This window comes from Pleuronectes platessa, chromosome 16, assembly GCF_947347685.1.
Source record: "Pleuronectes platessa chromosome 16, fPlePla1.1, whole genome shotgun sequence".
NCBI classification, from domain to species: domain Eukaryota; kingdom Metazoa; phylum Chordata; class Actinopteri; order Pleuronectiformes; family Pleuronectidae; genus Pleuronectes; species Pleuronectes platessa.
In genome coordinates this window covers 24,700,204-24,714,558 of record NC_070641.1, presented here as the reverse complement: position 1 = coordinate 24,714,558, position 14,355 = coordinate 24,700,204, and the positions used below count along the sequence as shown (strand labels likewise).

Below are 14,355 nucleotides of genomic sequence, written 5' to 3'. Positions count from 1 at the left end.
CTCAAACTACATGTGTGCAACAACATCCCCCCCCTGAAGATTTTCATATGGTTTTAAGGAATGGGCGTGGCAAAATAACTGACTAGCGCCCCCTAACGGGCAGCCCCGGCACTACAATTGGCCGACATGTACAAAAATCGATTTGGGCATGTGTCTTTTCATAACAAACAAATAAGTCTCTTGGATAGATATGCCAGACTAAACAGGAAGCCCGCCATTTTGGATTTAGTGGCCATTTTAGCCATATTCCACATTTTTACTTTGGTTTACTTGTCGTAGAGCTTTCATCAGATCAACTTCAAATTCAGATGAGTGTCATCAGAACAAGATTGAGATAAAAACTGATTAAGGGATTTTTTTCCCTTCACACCGTGTGACCGTGGCGTGGCGTTAAAATTTGGTTACACGCCATCAAAACACGAGCATCTGTATCTCGAACATACATGGTCCAATCAAGTCCAAACTAGACATGCAAGACAAGCGTTCCGGCTTGATGACATCTACACAGAAATTATGACTTGAAATCACAGCGCCCCCTGGTGGCAACATGAAGTGACATGTTTTATACTTTGATGAACTGCTCCTGGCTGCTTTAAGATATACAGCTCAAATGAGCTCAGTCAAGTCATTGAATCAAGGTCAGAATTGTGACATTTCCTCAAACCATGTAAACATTGAGGTGTGGCGAAGGATCATCCTTCGCCAAAGGACACGATGTTTTCATAAGTCCACTGTGCATTGTCTTATCACTACCAAACTTCTGTCACATGATAAGAGTACAAGCCTGAACAGCTCTATGTGTCAATATTTCCTCAGTGTCATAGCGCCACCTACTGATTCGCCAGGAAACAGGAAGTACTTTGTTAATCCACTCTGCATTATCCAACCGGCTCCAAACTACTGACCTATGATCACAATACTGATCTGAACAGCTCCACATATAAATATTAGTTCAGGGTCATAGCGCCACCTACTGATCAGTGTGAAAATTAAGTTGTGTTAACATTGTCCAATTGACACAAAATTGCTCACGCTACATCAGAGCACCTACAAGAAGAGATCTATATGTCTGTGCGTAATAATAGTGATGGCGCCACCTACTGGCAAACCTACTGCCGCAGAGCGCAAAACGCATGCAACGTGGAGAAGTGCATACTCGATCGATGATGTGCGCTTGGTCATCGATCGCTCTCTCCACCGACCGCAACAGGCTTCAATGTGCGGGTGCTCGGGCCCGCAAGTGCTACAACGTAGCCCTAGTTAGGGCCCGAGCACCGAATGGTGAGAGGCCCTATTGAATCTGTAAGGATTTTTATTATTATTATTATTAGGGCCCGAGCACCGAATGGTGAGAGGCCCTATTGAATCTGTAAGGATTTTTATTATTATTATTATTATTATTATTATTATTATTTCCCTTTGGGGGGCTTTTTCAGGGTCTAGACATGCTCAAAAAGTTATGAAACTTTGCAGGAAATTCAAGGTCTGCGGATATTTTAGTATTCTGGAGTAATTGGAATTGGGCGTGGCAAAATGGCTCTACAGCGCCCCCTGGAACCAGCCCCTAGGTTTCCACATAACGGATTTTCATCAAAATCTGGATATAGGTTTATCGTGACCAGTCATGAAAAAAAGTCTCATGGAGCATTATGAAAAACGCAACAGGAAGTCCGCCATTTTGCTTTTAGTGGCCATTTTGGCAATATCCCACATTTTTACTTTTACGTACTTGTCCCAGGGCTTTCATCAGATCAACTTCAAATTCAGATGAGTGTCATCACAACAAGATGGAGATAAAAAATGATTGAGGGATTTTTTTTTTATCACACCGTGTGACCGTGGCATGGCGTTAAAAATTGGTTACACGCCATCAAAACACGGGCATCTGTATCTCGGACATACATGTTCCAATCAAGTCCAAACTAGACATGTAAGACAACAGTCCTCGCCTGATGACATCTATGCATAAATGATGACTTAAAACCGCAGCGCCCCCTGGTGGCAACAGGAAATGTCTTGTTTTTTGCTTGTCTTACACTTGGATGAATTTCTCCTCATCCACTGACCTCAACCATGTCAAACTGTATCAAATGGGTCCCAAGACATTGACAATGAAGACATAAGATTACCGTGACTTTTCGTCAAACGCCATATGAATGGCGTGGCATTAAAGTTCATCAACTCGCCGTGAAACACGAAATTGCTGTAACTTCAGTGTTCATGATTCTATCTCTCTCAAACTACATGTGTGTAACAACAGCCCCCCCCTGAAGATATTCATATGGTTTTAAGAAATGGGCGTGGCAAAAAAACTGACCAGCGCCCCCTATAGTGCAACCCCGGCACTACGATGGCCGACATTTATACAAATCTATCGGGACATGTGTCGTTTCATAACAAACAAAAAAATATCTTGGATAGGTATGCTTGACCAAACAGGGAGGCCGCCATTTTGGATTAAGTGGCCATTTTTTTTCCATATTCCACATTTTTACTTGATGCACTTGTCCCAGGGCTTTCATCAGATTAACTTCAAATTAAGATCAGTGCCATCACAACAAGATGGAGATAAAAAGTGATTAAGAGATTGACCTTTCGTCACACCGTGTGACCGTGGCGTGGCGTCTTGAGTTTGATTAAACGCCATCAAAACACGAGGTTCTGTATCTCGGACATACATTGTCCAATCGAGTCCAAACTAGACATGTAAGACAAGGGTGCCATCCTGATGACATCTACACAGAAATTATGACTTGAAATTACAGCGCCCCCTGGTGGCTACAGGAAGTGACATGTTTTATTCTTTGATGAACTGCTCCTGACTGCTTTAAGATATACAGCTCAAATGAGCTCAGTCAAGTCATTGAATCAAGGTCAGAATTGTGACATTTCCTCAAACCATTTAAACATTGAGGTGCGGCGAAGGATCATCCTTCGCCAAAGGACACGATGTTTTCATAAGTCCACTGTGCATTGTCCTATCACTACCAAACTTCTGTCACATGAAAAGAGTACAAGCCTGAACAGCTCTATGTGTCAATATTTCCTCAGTGTCATAGCGCCACCTACTGATTATCCATGAAACAGGAAGTACTTTGTTAATCCACACTGCCTTATCCAACCGGCTCCAAACTTCTGACCTATGATCACAATCCTGATCTGAACAGCTCCATATATAAACATTAGTTCAGGGTCATAGCGCCACCTACTGATCAGTGTGAAAATTACATTGTGGTAAAATTTTCCAATTGACACGAAACTGCTCACGCTACATCAGAGCGGCTACTTGAACAGATCTATAAGTCTGTGTGTAATAATAGTGATGGCGCCACCTACTGGCAAACCTACTGCCGCAGAGCGCAAAACGCATGCAACGTGGAGAAGTGCATGCTCGATCGATGATGTGCGCTTGGTCATCGATCGCTCTCTCCACCGACCGCAACATGCTTCAACGTGCGGGTGCTCGGGCCCGCAAGTGCTACAACGTAGCCCTAGTTATTATTATTATTTCCCTTTGGGGGGCTTTTTCAGGGTCTAGACATGCTCAAAAAGTTATGAAACTTTGCAGGAAATTCAAGGTCTGCGGATATTTTAGTATTCTGGAGTAATTGGAATTGGGCGTGGCAAAATGGCTCTACAGCGCCCCCTGGAACCAGCCCCTAGGTTTCCACATAACGGATTTTCATCAAAATCTGGATATAGGTGTATCGTGACCAGTCATGAAAAAAAGTCTCATGGAGCATTATGAAAAACGCAACAGGAAGTCCGCCATTTTGCTTTTAGTGGCCATTTTGGCAATATCCCACATTTTTACTTTTACGTACTTGTCCCAGGGCTTTCATCAGATCAACTTCAAATTCAGATGAGTGTCATCACAACAAGATGGAGATAAAAAATGATTGAGGGATTTTTTTTTTATCACACCGTGTGACCGTGGCATGGCGTTAAAAATTGGTTACACGCCATCAAAACACGGGCATCTGTATCTCGGACATACATGTTCCAATCAAGTCCAAACTAGACATGTAAGACAATAGTCCCCGCCTGATGACATCTATGCATAAATGATGACTTAAAACCGCAGCGCCCCCTGGTGGCAACAGGAAATGTCTTGTTTTTTGCTTGTCTTACACTTGGATGAATTTCTCCTCATCCACTGACCTCAACCATGTCAAACTGTATCAAATGGGTCCCAAGACATTGACAATGAAGACATAAGATTACCGTGACTTTTCGTCAAACGCCATATGAATGGCGTGGCATTAAAGTTCATCAACTCGCCGTGAAACACGAAATTGCTGTAACTTCAGTGTTCATGATTCTATCTCTCTCAAACTACATGTGTGTAACAACAGCCCCCCCCTGAAGATATTCATATGGTTTTAAGAAATGGGCGTGGCAAAAAAACTGACCAGCGCCCCCTATAGGGCAACCCCGGCACTACGATGGCCGACATTTATACAAATCTATCGGGACATGTGTCGTTTCATAACAAACAAAAAAATATCTTGGATAGGTATGCTTGACCAAACAGGGAGGCCGCCATTTTGGATTAAGTGGCCATTTTTTTTCCATATTCCACATTTTTACTTGATGCACTTGTCCCAGGGCTTTCATCAGATTAACTTCAAATTCAGATCAGTGCCATCACAACAAGATGGAGATAAAAAGTGATTAAGAGATTGACCTTTCGTCACACCGTGTGACCGTGGCGTGGCGTCTTGAGTTTGATTAAACGCCATCAAAACACGAGGTTCTGTATCTCGGACATACATTGTCCAATCGAGTCCAAACTAGACATGTAAGACAAGGGTGCCATCCTGATGACATCTACACAGAAATTATGACTTGAAATTACAGCGCCCCCTGGTGGCTACAGGAAGTGACATGTTTTATACTTTGATGAACTGCTCCTGGCTGATTTACAATATACAGCTCAAATCAGATCAGTCAAGTCATTAGATCATGGTCAGAATTGTGACGTTTCCTCAAACCGTGTAAACATTGATGTGCGGCGAAGGATTTTCCTTCGCCAAAGGACACGATGTTATCATAACTCCACTGTGCATTGTCCTATCACTACAAAACTTCTGTCACATGGTCAGAGTCCAAGCCTGAACAGCTCTATGTGTCAATATTTCCTCAGTGTCATAGCCCCACCTACTGATTCACCAGGAAACAGGAAGTACTTTGTTAATCCACTCTGCATTATCCAACCGGCTCCAAACTACTGACCTATGATCACAATACTGATCTGAACAGCTCCACATATAAATATTAGTTCAGGGTCATAGCGCCACCTACTGATCAGTGTGAAAATTAAGTTGTGTTAACATTGTCCAATTGACACAAAATTGCTCACGCTACATCAGAGCGCCTACATGAACACATATATATGTCTGTGCGTAATAATAGTGATGGCGCCACCTACTGGCAAACCTACTGCCGCAGAGCCAAAACGCATGCAACGTGGAGAAGTGCATGCTCGATCGATGATGTGCGCTTGGTCATCGATCGCTCTCTCCACCGACCGCAACAGGCTTCAACGTGCGGGTGCTCGGGCCCGCAAGTGCTACAACGTAGCCCTAGTTATTATTATTATTATTATTATTATTATTATTATTTCCCTTTGGGGGGCTTTTTCAGGGTCTAGACATGCTCAAAAAGTTATGAAACTTTGCAGGAAATTCAAGGTCTGCGGATATTTTAGTATTCTGGAGTAATTGGAATTGGGCGTGGCAAAATGGCTCTACAGCGCCCCCTGGAACCAGCCCCTAGGTTTCCACATAACGGATTTTCATCAAAATCTGGATATAGGTGTATCGTGACCAGTCATGAAAAAAAGTCTCATGGAGCATTATGAAAAACGCAACAGGAAGTCCGCCATTTTGCTTTTAGTGGCCATTTTGGCAATATCCCACATTTTTACTTTTACGTACTTGTCCCAGGGCTTTCATCAGATCAACTTCAAATTCAGATGAGTGTCATCACAACAAGATGGAGATAAAAAATGATTGAGGGATTTTTTTTTTATCACACCGTGTGACCGTGGCATGGCGTTAAAAATTGGTTACACGCCATCAAAACACGGGCATCTGTATCTCGGACATACATGTTCCAATCAAGTCCAAACTAGACATGTAAGACAATAGTCCCCGCCTGATGACATCTATGCATAAATGATGACTTAAAACCGCAGCGCCCCCTGGTGGCAACAGGAAATGTCTTGTTTTTTGCTTGTCTTACACTTGGATGAATTTCTCCTCATCCACTGACCTCAACCATGTCAAACTGTATCAAATGGGTCCCAAGACATTGACAATGAAGACATAAGATTACCGTGACTTTTCGTCAAACGCCATATGAATGGCGTGGCATTAAAGTTCATCAACTCGCCGTGAAACACGAAATTGCTGTAACTTCAGTGTTCATGATTCTATCTCTCTCAAACTACATGTGTGTAACAACAGCCCCCCCCTGAAGATATTCATATGGTTTTAAGAAATGGGCGTGGCAAAAAAACTGACCAGCGCCCCCTATAGGGCAACCCCGGCACTACGATGGCCGACATTTATACAAATCTATCGGGACATGTGTCGTTTCATAACAAACAAAAAAATATCTTGGATAGGTATAATTGACCAAACAGGGAGGCCGCCATTTTGGATTAAGTGGCCATTTTTTTTCCATATTCCACATTTTTACTTGATGCACTTGTCCCAGGGCTTTCATCAGATTAACTTCAAATTCAGATCAGTGCCATCACAACAAGATGGAGATAAAAAGTGATTAAGAGATTGACCTTTCGTCACACCGTGTGACCGTGGCGTGGCGTCTTGAGTTTGATTAAACGCCATCAAAACACGAGGTTCTGTATCTCGGACATACATTGTCCAATCGAGTCCAAACTAGACATGTAAGACAAGGGTGCCATCCTGATGACATCTACACAGAAATTATGACTTGAAATTACAGCGCCCCCTGGTGGCTACAGGAAGTGACATGTTTTATACTTTGATGAACTGCTCCTGGCTGATTTACAATATACAGCTCAAATCAGATCAGTCAAGTCATTAGATCATGGTCAGAATTGTGACGTTTCCTCAAACCGTGTAAACATTGATGTGCGGCGAAGGATTTTCCTTCGCCAAAGGACACGATGTTATCATAACTCCACTGTGCATTGTCCTATCACTACAAAACTTCTGTCACATGGTCAGAGTCCAAGCCTGAACAGCTCTATGTGTCAATATTTCCTCAGTGTCATAGCCCCACCTACTGATTCACCAGGAAACAGGAAGTACTTTGTTAATCCACTCTGCATTATCCAACCGGCTCCAAACTACTGACCTATGATCACAATACTGATCTGAACAGCTCCACATATAAATATTAGTTCAGGGTCATAGCGCCACCTACTGATCAGTGTGAAAATTAAGTTGTGTTAACATTGTCCAATTGACACAAAATTGCTCACGCTACATCAGAGCGCCTACATGAACACATATATATGTCTGTGCGTAATAATAGTGATGGCGCCACCTACTGGCAAACCTACTGCCGCAGAGCCAAAACGCATGCAACGTGGAGAAGTGCATGCTCGATCGATGATGTGCGCTTGGTCATCGATCGCTCTCTCCACCGACCGCAACAGGCTTCAACGTGCGGGTGCTCGGGCCCGCAAGTGCTACAACGTAGCCCTAGTTCTTATTATTCTCCGAACAATGAATTGGCTTTTTGAGGGCTTCAACGTGCTCAAAAAGTTTTTAAACTTTCCAGTAAATTAGAGAGTGGTGAAAATTTACGTAATCTGGAGTATTTGGAAATGGGCGTGGCAAAACGGCTCAACAGCGCCCCCTGGAACCAGCCCTTAGGTTTCCACATAAGCGATTTTCACCAAAATCTAGACACTGGTGTAACGTGAATAATCATAGAAAAAAGTCTCTTGGAGCATTATGAAAAACGCAACAGGAAGCCCGCCATTTTGGATTTAGTGGCCATTTTGGCCAAATTCCACATTTTTAGTTTAATGTACTTGTCGTAGAGCTTTCATCAGATCAACTTAAAAATTAGACGCGTGTCATCACAACAAGATTGAGAAAAAAAATGATCAACGGAATTTTTTTCCGTCACTTCGTGTGACCGTGGCGTGTCGTCAAAGTTTGGTTCCACGCCATCAAAACACGAGCATCTGTATCTCGAACATACATGGTCCAATCAAGTCCAAACTAGACATGTAAGAGAAGAGTCCCGGCCTTATGACATCTACACAGAAATAATGACTTAAAACCACAGCGCCCCCTGGTGGCACCAGGAAATGTCTTGTTTTTTGCTTGTCTTACACTTGGATGTATTCCTCCTCATCCACTGACCTCAACCATGTCAAACTGTATCAAATGGGTCTCAAGACATTGATAATGAAGGCATAAGATAACTGTGCCTTTTCGTCAAACGCCATATTAATGGCGTGGCATCAAAGTTCATCAACTCGCCGCGAAACACGAAATTGCTTTAACTTCAGTGTTCATGGTTCTATCTCACTCAAACTACATGTGTGCAACAACATCCCCCCCCTGAAGATTTTCATATGGTTTTAAGGAATGGGCGTGGCAAAATAACTGACTAGCGCCCCCTAACGGGCAGCCCCGGCACTAAGATTGGCCGACATGTACAAAAATCGATTTGGGCATGTGTCTTTTCATAACAAACAAATAAGTCTCTTGGATAGATATACTAGACTAAACAGGAAGCCCACCATTTTGGATTTAGTGGCCATTTTAGCCCTATTCCACATTTTTACTTTGATTTACTTGTCGTAGAACTTTCATCAGATCAACTTCAAATTCAGATGAGTGTCATCACAACAAGATTGAGATAAAGACTGATTAAGGGATTTTTTTCCCTTCACACCGTGTGACCGTGGCATGGGGTTAAAGTTTGGTTACACGCCATAAAAACACGAGCATCTGTATCTCGAACATACATGGTCCAATCAAGTCCAAACTAGACATGTAAGACAAGAGTTTCGGCCTGATGACATCTACACAGAAATTATGACTTGAAATCACAGCGCCCCCTGGTGGCAACATGAATTGACATGTTTTATTCTTTGATGAACTGCTCCTGGCTGCTTTAAGATATACAGCTCAAATGAGCTCAGTCAAGTCATTGAATCAAGGTCAGAATTGTGACATTTCCTCAAACCATGTAAACATTGAGGTGCGGCGAAGGATCATCCTTCGCCAAAGGACACGATGTTTTCATAAGTCCACTGTGCATTGTCCTATCACTACCAAACTTCTGTCACATGATAAGAGTACAAGCCTGAACAGCTCTATGTGTCAATATTTCCTCAGTGTCATAGCGCCACCTACTGATTATCCATGAAACAGGAAGTACTTTGTTAATCCACACTGCCTTATCCAACTGGCTCCAAACTTCTGACCTATGATCACAATCCTGATCTGAACAGCTCCATATATAAACATTAGTTCACGGTCATAGCGCCACCTACTGATCAGTGTGAAAATTACATTGTGGTAAAATATTCCAATTGACACGAAACTGCTCACGCTACATCAGAGCGGCTACTTGAACAGATCTATAAGTCTGTGTGTAATAATAGTGATGGCGCCACCTACTGGCAAACCTACTGCCGCAGAGCGCAAAACGCATGCAACGTGGAGAAGTGCATGCTCGATCGATGATGTGCGCTTGGTCATCGATCGATCTCTCCACCGACCGCAACAGGCTTCAACGTGCGGGTGCTCGGGCCCGCAAGTGCTACAACGTAGCCCTAGTTAGGGCCCGAGCACCGAAATCGGTGGGAGGCCCTATTGAAATTGAAATGATTATTATTATTATTATTATTATTATTTTTCTTAGCTTAAATGACTTGGCTTTTTGAGGGCTTTAATGTGCTCAAAAAGTTGTAGGAGTTTGCAGTAAATTCGAAGGCGGCGAAAATTTACGTATTCTGGAGTATTTTGAAAAGGGCGTGGCAAAATGGCTCAAAAGCGCCACCTACGGAAAAGCCCCTCATTTAGCATTCACCGATCTTCAAAAAAAACAAAGACTATTGTGTATCATGACTAGATGCACAAAAAAGTCCATCAGTGCATTATGAATAACGCAACAGGAAGCCCGCCAGTTTGACTTTAGTGGCCATTTTGGTCATATTCGATATTTTTTGTTTTAAGTACTCCTCCTACAGCTTTCATCAAATCAACTTACAATTTAGACGATCGTCGTCACAACAAAATGGAGATCTAAAGTTATTGAAGGATTAAGTTTTAGCAAAACCGTCTGACCGTGGTGTGGCCTCAAAGTTTGATTAAACGCCATCAAAACACGGGCTCCTGTATCTTGGACATATTTTGTCCAATCGAGTCCAAACTATACACATAAGACAAGAGTCGCGACCTGAAGACATCGGTACAGAAATCGTGACTTAAAATCACAGCGTCCCCTGGTGGCAACAGCAAATGTCTTGTTTTTCTATGTGTTATAGTTTGATTCACTACTCGTAGGGCCTTCATTAAATCAACGTAAAAATTTGATGCATGTGTTCAAAACAAGATGAAGATCTAAAGTTAACGAAATTGCAACTTTTCATAATACTGTGTGACCGTGGTGTGGCTTCCAGTTTGAGGAATGAAAACATCTATATCTGGCAGATGTGCTGCAATATTTAGTCACTAGATGGCAGTGTCAGACCATGCTTTGTGTTATCTATGCATTAACAGACTGTGTTTACAGGGTGGCCAACTTTAGAGGAGAATTAAACCTTTTACAGCATTGCTCAAACTTTGGTTTTAGTCTCAATCGCTAAGTTCTTCCTTCATGACAACTCTGAGGGGGGTGTATTTTATTTTAACTCCCTCGTTTAAGCGATATAGATGTTTGAAATTCACGTGACGTCACAGTGTAAGCTGTGCTGTGTGTTGTGAGTTCGGCTTTCACCAGTTACACGTGAACGCCTCATGAAATGGCTTACACCCACATACCCGGTAAATTACACACTTTGATGTTCTGCTCCTTCTCCTGACGGTCACGGTAACGATGTCTGCGCCTCCGTTTCTGTGGTAAGTCACGTTAAGTATTTTATTTCGATGTGATTCGCAGGGTGCCTTTGAATCAGCCGTGATAGCTACGGGACGCTAATCCGGGAGCTACATACCAGCTCAGTGTATATCAACGGGTTCGATGCGAATGCCAGCTGTTACCGAAACAACCGCCATGAACCCAGGTCCACCAAGCAGAGATAAGCGTTCGTTTATAAGGATGACTCTGAGACAGGAGACTGTGTGTCGGCTTCATTTTCGCTAGCGCCGGAGGCTAACTAGCTCGCTAACAAGCAAGCTAACAATATCTTCGAATGGGTGCAGTAACTGTTCTTCGATTCGATTGGGGTTATTACCGACAAACACCGACATGAAACGACATGAGCGGGTCCACCCAGCAGATATAAGCGTTACTTTATGCGGATGACTCTGAGACAGGAGACTGTGTGTCGGCTTGTAAGTTAGTTTCGCTAGCGGGCTAGCGATGCTAACTGAAACCTGAGAAACCTGAGTGTTTAAAGTCACATCTGCATTGCAAGAGCAGCTGTTCAAAGGAGCATTACGTGTCCTAAAGCTCTTTCTTCAGAGTAGTGTTGTAACGTGTTACAGTGAAAAGTAACCGTGTCTCCCACCTTCAGTATTTAAATCGTTAATCTCAGACAGACTTCACTGAATTCTTTTGTTAAATATGAGTAAATCATAGCCTTGTAACTTTACTAGAACAGACAGTGTCATACAGAATTGTAGGCTAATATGCACTACCTATTTCCTAAGCTGAAATGATTATGATCTGATTAACTTTGAATTAATATTTTATTATTACCATGTAAAAGTCTGTTAAGCAGATAACATGGCACATGTATGACTTAACATATCTGTGTATTTGTGTTCAATGTTCCTCTAGGATGTCCAGCGTGAGACACAACTTGAATCCAACCAGACTGAACACTGACTCCAGGTACAGACCTGTTTTCATTACTTACAAAGTATTGCACATAATACATAATGTGTTAAATTATAATGCAATACTTTTAATGTGAAATAGCTCCATACTAAACATTCATTGTCATGGTAGTGCACGTTTTAATCCAAAAGCATATTCAAATACATAGTTGAATATCCACCGAAAATAAGAATACACACTTTGTTCATATGTAACTCTAATAAATACTGTATAAGTTACATTTTGCTCCGGAATTGAACTGTGTTAAAGCGGTTCACATGGAAAATATATGTTCAATTATGTGAAGGGTGATTTTCATTACTATTATACTAATGGAGATTTAGCACTTGCTACACATTGTAAGAGCAGCTGTGCAAAGGAGCACTACGTATCCTAAGGCTCTTTATTCAGAGTCACAGTGTTGATGTCCTGTCACGTGTTAAAGTGAAAAATAACCGTGTCTACTAGTGTTTACATCGTTAATCTCAGGCAGACTTCCCTGAATTATTTTGTTAAATATAAATACATTATAGCCGTGAACTTTACTAGAACAGACAGTGTTCATAGAGAATTTGAAAATGATGTACACTACCTATTTCCTAAGATGAAATGATTATGATCTGATTATTTTTATGTTTCCTCTCATTTTATTAGGGAAGGACGAGCCTGAAGGACACAGCTGTGATGACCAATTGACCATGTTTTGTCTCTTATGGCAAAGCAGAAATATTAAACACTGGGTTCTTATCTAAAGTGTATCAAATCAGAAAGCAAAAGATACACATTGTTGTTATAAGTTTTTATTATTTTAACCAACCATAATGAAGATAGAAATGAATTCTTATCCATGCCACTTAGCAATGACTGCCACCACCAAACAGTTGCAGGCCATCTTTATTTAAGGGAGGAATTTAGAAGTGTTGTGTAGCTTCTGATGATGATGCAGTCGTCCACGTGTTGACCACCATGTTGCTGCTGACGACGTCAGGTGCTGCAGTTCCTCATCTATAAAGAGAAGAAACGCACTGTTAAAGAATGTTTTGAGTTGTGTATGAAGCACAACAGATTTCAGATAGAACCGTTGTACTGTGGTCTGGGTTTGTATCCTAATGGTTAAATGCACATATTTTAAGTCGCTTTTGATAAAAGTACTGAAAGAAATACAACATTGTAAAAATAGATAAAATGTCTTTCTACCTCATCTGTAATATTCAAGGTGATAATCTCCCACAGAGCTATTGATAACAGTCCACATCAAGTCTCTCCACTTCCCTCAGTGTGAAAACATAATTATATAATTAATTTGAGAACTGTTTACAACACTGATGTGTGGAGATTAAAATCATATCTAAACTGTCTAATTCACTGTAAAACTCCATGACATTCGCAGGCCATCTGTAGTTAAGGGAGCAACGTATGGAGTGATGTGTAGAGGGCAGAAACTTGGACTATGGGCAGAGAAGGTCTCTGGTTCGTCTCCGGTTCGACTCCACGGAGAGACAACAAAAGACAAACCTGGATTGATCTGTCCAAAAATCCAAGAGTCTCCCTACCCTCTCTAGTGCCCCTGAGCAAGGCACCTCACTCCCCCAACATCTGCTCCGTGAGCGCCGTACATGGTCGCTCACTGCTCTGTGTGTCCTGCACCAGATGGGTAAAAAGCAGAGATTAAATTTCCCTACCTGCATGAGTGTGCCTTTGCATGTCTGTGCATGTGTTTGGGACGAATAAATGGATCTTAATCTTAATCTCTTAATCTTAATCAGTTGTCTTCCAGTTGACCAGCATGAAGCTGCAAATCTCCACCATGTTGCTGCTGAGGACATCAGGAGCTGCATTAATGAGGAGCAGAAGCACACTGTTATGAATGTTTTGTGTTGTGTATGAAGCACCACATATTTCAGATAGAACCGATGTACTGGGGTCTGGGTTTGTATACTAATGGTTAAATGCACATACTTTAAATCGCTTTTGATAAAACGTGAGAAAGAAATACAACATTGTACACAGATAAAATGTCTTTCTACCTCATCTGTAATATTCAAGGTGATGATCTCCCACAGAGCTGTTGATAACAGTCCACATCAAGTCTCTCCACTTCCCTCAGTGTGAAAACATAATTATATAATTAACTGGAGAAGTGTTTACAACACTGATGTGTGGACATTATAATCTTATCTATACTGTCTAATTGACTCTACAACTCCATGACAGACTAAATTAACGATGTGAAAATAGTAATGGTGGATATATCAGCCTGTATCAGAATAATGGTGAAACATAGTTATTATCACATGCAACTTACACATGTAGCGTATTGATATTAACTTATTAAAATAAAACAAAGTC

The 14,355-nt window shown here is 41.7% G+C and overlaps 1 long non-coding RNA gene across 1 annotated transcript; it reads left to right on the top strand.

Annotated features, from left to right (window-relative positions):
• Positions 1–10,317: 10,317 nt before the first annotated feature.
• LOC128458847 (uncharacterized) lies at positions 10,318–13,754 on the top strand. Its single transcript, XR_008342065.1, has 3 exons — positions 10,318–11,084; positions 11,968–12,021; positions 12,661–13,754. It is a non-coding gene; the product is annotated as an uncharacterized LOC128458847 (long non-coding RNA).
• Positions 13,755–14,355: the final 601 nt, after the last annotated feature.